Source organism: Nicotiana tabacum, chromosome 11, assembly GCF_000715075.1.
Source record: "Nicotiana tabacum cultivar K326 chromosome 11, ASM71507v2, whole genome shotgun sequence".
Lineage (NCBI taxonomy): Eukaryota > Viridiplantae > Streptophyta > Magnoliopsida > Solanales > Solanaceae > Nicotiana > Nicotiana tabacum.
This window is the reverse complement of record NC_134090.1, coordinates 48,559,791-48,565,790: the sequence shown is the minus strand read 5'-3', so window position 1 is coordinate 48,565,790 and position 6,000 is coordinate 48,559,791. Positions and strand designations below refer to the sequence as shown.

Here is a 6,000-nt window from a genome sequence, read left to right as displayed (position 1 = left end):
TAAATATAATTTTTCATAAGAAAATTTCACTTGAAAAAACGCATATCCATTAAGGAAGATAATGGAACCTTGGATTATTGGCAATATTCTAATACATGTATTAGGACTTTTCATAAAGGCACCAAATTCTACACAATATTTGGTACACATTAATAACGTTCTTGTTAAATGCAAATAACAAAATATTCCTTTGAACTGATACCAAAGCATCAAGCATTGAGGGAAAGATCTTTGATAGTTAGCTATTATAAACATAATAAGATATTTGTTAACACAAAATACCACCTGTTTTGAGAGATGAGACTGCATAAATTCTAATTATTTTAAGGCTTCTTCATCATCATCACTCAAGGAATTGGAAAACAATTTGGAAGGAATGATTCACAACGTAGCAAGAAACATGAAATAAGCTTCAAGATTATTAACTTCAAGACTACTTGCCACAACATGAAGTCCTTCTTCTATTAGAGCAATTGGCAAAATTAATTATAGCTGCTCAATGCATATTTTAGAAAGAATACTTGAAATTGCAGACTTTGGCCACCTAAACTTCTCCTTCATTTCTAAAGACGTCACCTCAGCTTCAAAAGTTGAAGAGAATAAATCTTGAATAGACAGGAATTTTTGAATTTACGTGTTTACAATTCTCTGGGCATTCCATGAAGCAATTAGATAAACATTCATTTTTGTTGTTTATAAAAGATATTCTCTTGGCAGAAGCTGATATTTTAATATGTGATATCAGTCAACCCAATTCCAACGTGAATAAGAGAATTGTGGTCATTCCCAGAGGAATTAGTTATTCATATAACAACATCACGAACCACGCCATGCATATTCACAAGAATTAAAATTATTTTTCCTTCTACCTGATTACCTTGGCATTTGGATCAGGTAGACAAAATTGAATGTCTAACTGATTACTTTGGCATTTGGATCCTTTCTACAACCCGCAATCTCAAGGTATAGAAATGAAATTTTTCGATCTTTAAGTGCAACATGGTAGTTTGATATGAAAATAAATTGTAACTCTGCAGAACTGCAAGTAAAAATAAAATAGAAGTGTTAAATAAATGAGATTACGCTGGAAAAAAGAGAGGAGATGAACCAGCAAAATAAAAAACTTCAAGTAAGAACGTGCAAAGTTGTGAAAAACAAAATGACAGAAATTCAAAACTGAGTTCATAAGAATATCTGCACAAATCTACAAAGAATCCGGACATAATTTTGTATACATTATAATCAAGAAGTTTTCTTTCTAATTACACAAGCGGATATCGATTTCGACGTGCTTGCATAAAGATGTATTTTTTAAGTTAGGGCAGGCAATGCTGTGAAAACACAATATCAGAAATTAATATTATAATTCCAGAAGTCCACTTTCCAATGGCACAAGCGAATCGTGGTTTCGACACGCCAATAGAGAGATATAAATTTTTTTAGTTCAGGCGCGTAAAGTTGTGAATAGGAGAATTTTTTTAGTTCCAAAACATCTTTTACTTTTTGTGTTTTATAAAGGAATTACTGTTCTGTATAAATTGCAAGCATTTCGACACGATATTTACAGGCATTAAGAGTAAGAGCTTCTAAAACACAATTAAGTAAAATATTATCTTAAGAAATAAACATGCAGTATAAAATCCATCATAAAAACCGTTTAATCTGAAATATATACCTAAAAATAATCATCTCCTCACTGACCATTATGGCCAAACACAACAAACCAGCAACTGTAGCTGCTATTTTCTTAAGAGGGAGGGTGATCATGGCTAGACCAGTTCAAAGTACATCTATTGTTGTGGTATGTGCATTGCAAAGTGGCCTAGGAGGAAAAGAAACAAAGTCATCCGCATGAGTTGAATGAACACAAAATATTGAAAGAGAAAGATGCAATAAACTTTGTAGTATACTAATGTGTCGAGACAAAGATCCGCCAAGGAGTTGCGTCTGATGTACTCTTGTTTCATTGCAACATCTTTGAAAATAACTTGGTCCGGTTGTACACCTGTGCAACAACATCCTGAAAAAATAAAACACTATTAGAATACCCTACAATATATTTGATCAAATATATTAACATCTATATAAATACTATAATTTAGATTTTGTCGGGCATTTTACATTAATAATGCTAAAAGGGCTCCAAACTGCTTTTATAGTAAGATTGTAGTCTCTCAGAGATTCAGAGGTGAAGCCAAGATTTGAACCTTATGGGTTCGGAATTCTAGCTCGTTTATGTTACTGAGTTCAAAATTAACAATTTATACATATTCAATGGACTTCTTAAGACAAATACAAGGTATGATAAATGTTACTGGGTTCGACCGAACCCACCAAACCTATGCTAGCTCCGCCCTGGTCTATATTATATGTTCCCCAAATAAATACACCAGATGCATAAAAAAATAACAAAATATAAGTAGACAAAATTGTATGTTTGAATTGAATTATATTTGGTTGTTGAAGCGATTTTTGATTAATAATCTCCCTTTCTACATTCCCATCAATCTACCTCGAAAGCAAATATCTCATATCTCATATATATAAAACAGTACATGATATTGCATTCATGTTTAACTTATTACAACATAATAATTAGACTGAGCATCAGAAATTTGAATAAATTTAAAGATATTTAGTTAAATAAATTCATTAATTTTATGGGGGGAAACAGAAGAAAGAATGCAAACCATATACCTTCTGTCAATGTATTTCATAATCACATGCTCTGTTCGGACCCAATATCCAGTAAAGTTATTGGCAAGCTTCCTAATATGATCCAAGTAGAGATCAACTATCTCTTTCCCAACTGCAGAAGTGAAATAATACTTTATAAACCAATTATATCAGGAGTGAGAAGAATAATAAGAATGAAAAGGAACTGTAACACACGTACATGTCGGATGCCATTAAGTCTTCCGAACTGTGAGATCACATTAACAATTAGAGCACTAAATGGAGAATGCCTCATTAATTGAATGGTGACTTCAATCATATTTTTCCTGTCAAAGTAAGAAAGAGCAGAATCAAACAATGATGTAGCAGAAGACGTAACAATAAGCTATTGAGAAACAGTCATATTGTATCGCATCAATAATAGACAAAAGGCTAAAACATCCATTTATCTGCAATATTTCATGATGACTAACATCATATTCAATTTCACCAGCAAAGCACTCATATAATTAACCACACCTATCACTATGTAATGTCCTATATAAATTAGTTCCTTTGGAAATAAACATATTGCTGAAATGTGTCTGCACTATCTAAAATTACGAAATAGATTCTTTACTTTGAATTCAAAATTTAATTTGAATATCTGTTTTTTTTAATTTGACATGTGCACTCCACGCTTCACTCTGCCATCAGTCATCTCAATAATTACGTATCAAACATTTGAGATATTTACAAAGGGATGATACTTTCACTCAATTTTATGCCAATATAAACTGATACATTAGGAGATAGAAGCATATATGAGTACCTCTTGAACTGGTTTATTATAGTCCTTTAATTGGGTTCACAAATTATGTCATACAAAATCTCTTTGTTGTATAAGAACACGAGTAAATTTACTTTTTAAACAGGAGGATGACTAACGATAGAAATAAAGGTCAATAGATAGGAAAATTAAAAATTCTAATGTTCAAGCAAGAGCACACAAATTTGGATATTTTACCAAGCTTACATCTGGTAGCATTCAAATCAACACCAATAATTTTTGAAGCCCCGACAAATCTGCAATGATTGTTCCTTCTGCGACCTGTTAAAATGGGATGCAATCAATTTAGTCGCTTCAACACTTATTTTGAATATAACATATTAAAAAAGACAGGATGAAATTGTCATTAGAAATATTAAGCCTCGCAGCAAGGCCTATAGCTCCCAATCCAAAAATAGCTACATTTGAGCCCTTATTTTTTTTGGCAACAATCAGAGTTGCACCAACGCCTACAAGCATGTGCAACTTGACTAATTAACATATGAATATACCCTCTACAGAATTTACAACTCAAGACAGAGAATGGGCTTAAAATAAAAATAACTCAAGATAGGCCAAACGCCTTCTAACTTCTTTCAACTGTTGCATTCTACTTCAGAAATTTTCTTGTCTTTTATCAGGCTTCAAAAATTAATTCTCCTCCGGTTTTCTCCTTTGCATGATATTTGAAGTAAATATTAATCTATTACTTCAAATTACTTAACTATCCTAATTACCAAAAAAAAAAATACTTAACTATCCATATTGTAAGATCAGTGAAATCCTTCTTCATGATTATGAGATTATCATAACTACTACTATATTATTTTCTTAAGAAAAAGAATATCTTCTAATCATAGAACTATGAACCCTCACGATGTTTTGGGATGAACAGTCATATGTTGACTTAAAGAAAGGAAAATAGGTTCAGAAAATTAAAGGTACATAAACAGAGTAAAAAATAACCGAATAAATATTACCATATGTGACATAAACATTACTTGCCATAAAATCATTTTTCTCTTTCTCACTAATAATGATCTCTATGTCGCTCCTCTTTAGGAGCGTTTCTTCACCGCCCATGGAGATTCCTTCATTATTTACATCCACGCAGATCTACCAAATAGAAGAATAATCATGAAATTCATGGGAAGGTACCTATAATTATTCTGCCATGATCATTATCCAAACCAGATCAAACGTTTAGGCAAATATGTTATTTTGTCTTAGAAATTTCTCTTTCAAAGTAAGACTCCGGAACACACGATCTTTCAGTTTCTGCAAGTTGCTTCATAAAAGCAAAACACATAGTTTTTTTGTATTTGCGGTCGTAGCCAAAATTTAGCGGTTGAATTTTGGGGCATTTGCATCTATACCCACTTTTTGGGTCACGTTTTAACTTGTGCCCGCTTTGGGAAAAAATTGCAAACGTACCCACTTTTTCGCGTAACTTCAGCATACGGGGCTGAAGTAGCAAAGGCAATCACGCAAAACTTCAGCATTCTAGTAGACGGGACTGAAGTAGCAAGTGTGCTGAAGTTTTGGTTTTGCTGAACTTAAGCATAGTAACTGAAGTTTTGTTCTCTATTTGCTGAAGTTTTTGTTTTTGTAACTGGCGAACTTCAGCTCTAGAGCTGAAGTTTTTGCTATTCATTACTATGAATCCACAATAATCTTCAAAGCGGGAATCACATCGTATGGCAATCCACGACGATTTTCAAAGTGTGAATTCACATCGTATAGCAATCTAAGTCCTTGTGAAATCAAACAGCTAGTATTCTTGCCAAATTACTTGTCGCATTTGAGTTTTTAGTACTTACAATTAAAAGGAATTTTGAGTAATAGTAAGAAATATGTATTTAAAGAGATAGCTGAAGAATAAATTTCGTCAAGAATATCTCCACAACCCATGTCAAATACTGGAATATTTTCACAATCAGCCACTTCAGAAAGGAGTGGCCTATCAGATTGAGGGCGGATATAACTTTGAGGAGGAAAAGGAGGAGGAGAAAGGGGGCTGAAGTCGTTTAAAAAGCGGGTACACATTAAAACTTTTTTTAAAAATAGGAACAGGTTAAATGGGGGAGACCAAATAGGGCCCTCCGTGCAATTTTTACTTGAATTTTTGATATATGTTTGCCTTTGGAATTTAAGTATAGACTATTAGTGAAAGATATAGAAATTTGGATAGTCAGTTTTGAGCAGTTACATATGGTTCCCGATCGTGTGTAGGTTCAGATAATGTAGATTTAGGTAAAATCTGAAATTTAGGGCAAGTGGGATATAAATCTAAAAAATTTAAATAACAATGAACTAAAAAATATTAACATCTTGTTAAAAAATAAAAATAAAAACTGAATTTTTAGTTCACAAAAATAGAATATAGACTTTTATAAGAGATTTTTCTCCCAAATAGAGGTCTAAAAATGGAGCCCTTCTTAAACATACACATTAGTATCTGAATAAGCTTTAGAATGTTTTTGACCTTTTGCTTCTTTAAAAATAAGAACTACACA

At 32.4% G+C, this 6,000-nt stretch overlaps 1 long non-coding RNA gene across 1 annotated transcript; it reads right to left on the bottom strand.

Annotated features, from left to right (window-relative positions):
- Positions 1–1,681: 1,681 nt before the first annotated feature.
- LOC107782959 (uncharacterized) lies at positions 1,682–3,002 on the bottom strand. The gene is made up of 3 exons (XR_001647368.2): positions 2,897–3,002; positions 2,698–2,809; positions 1,682–2,020 (listed from the first exon to the last, which is right to left on the bottom strand). It is a non-coding gene; the product is annotated as an uncharacterized LOC107782959 (long non-coding RNA).
- Positions 3,003–6,000: the final 2,998 nt, after the last annotated feature.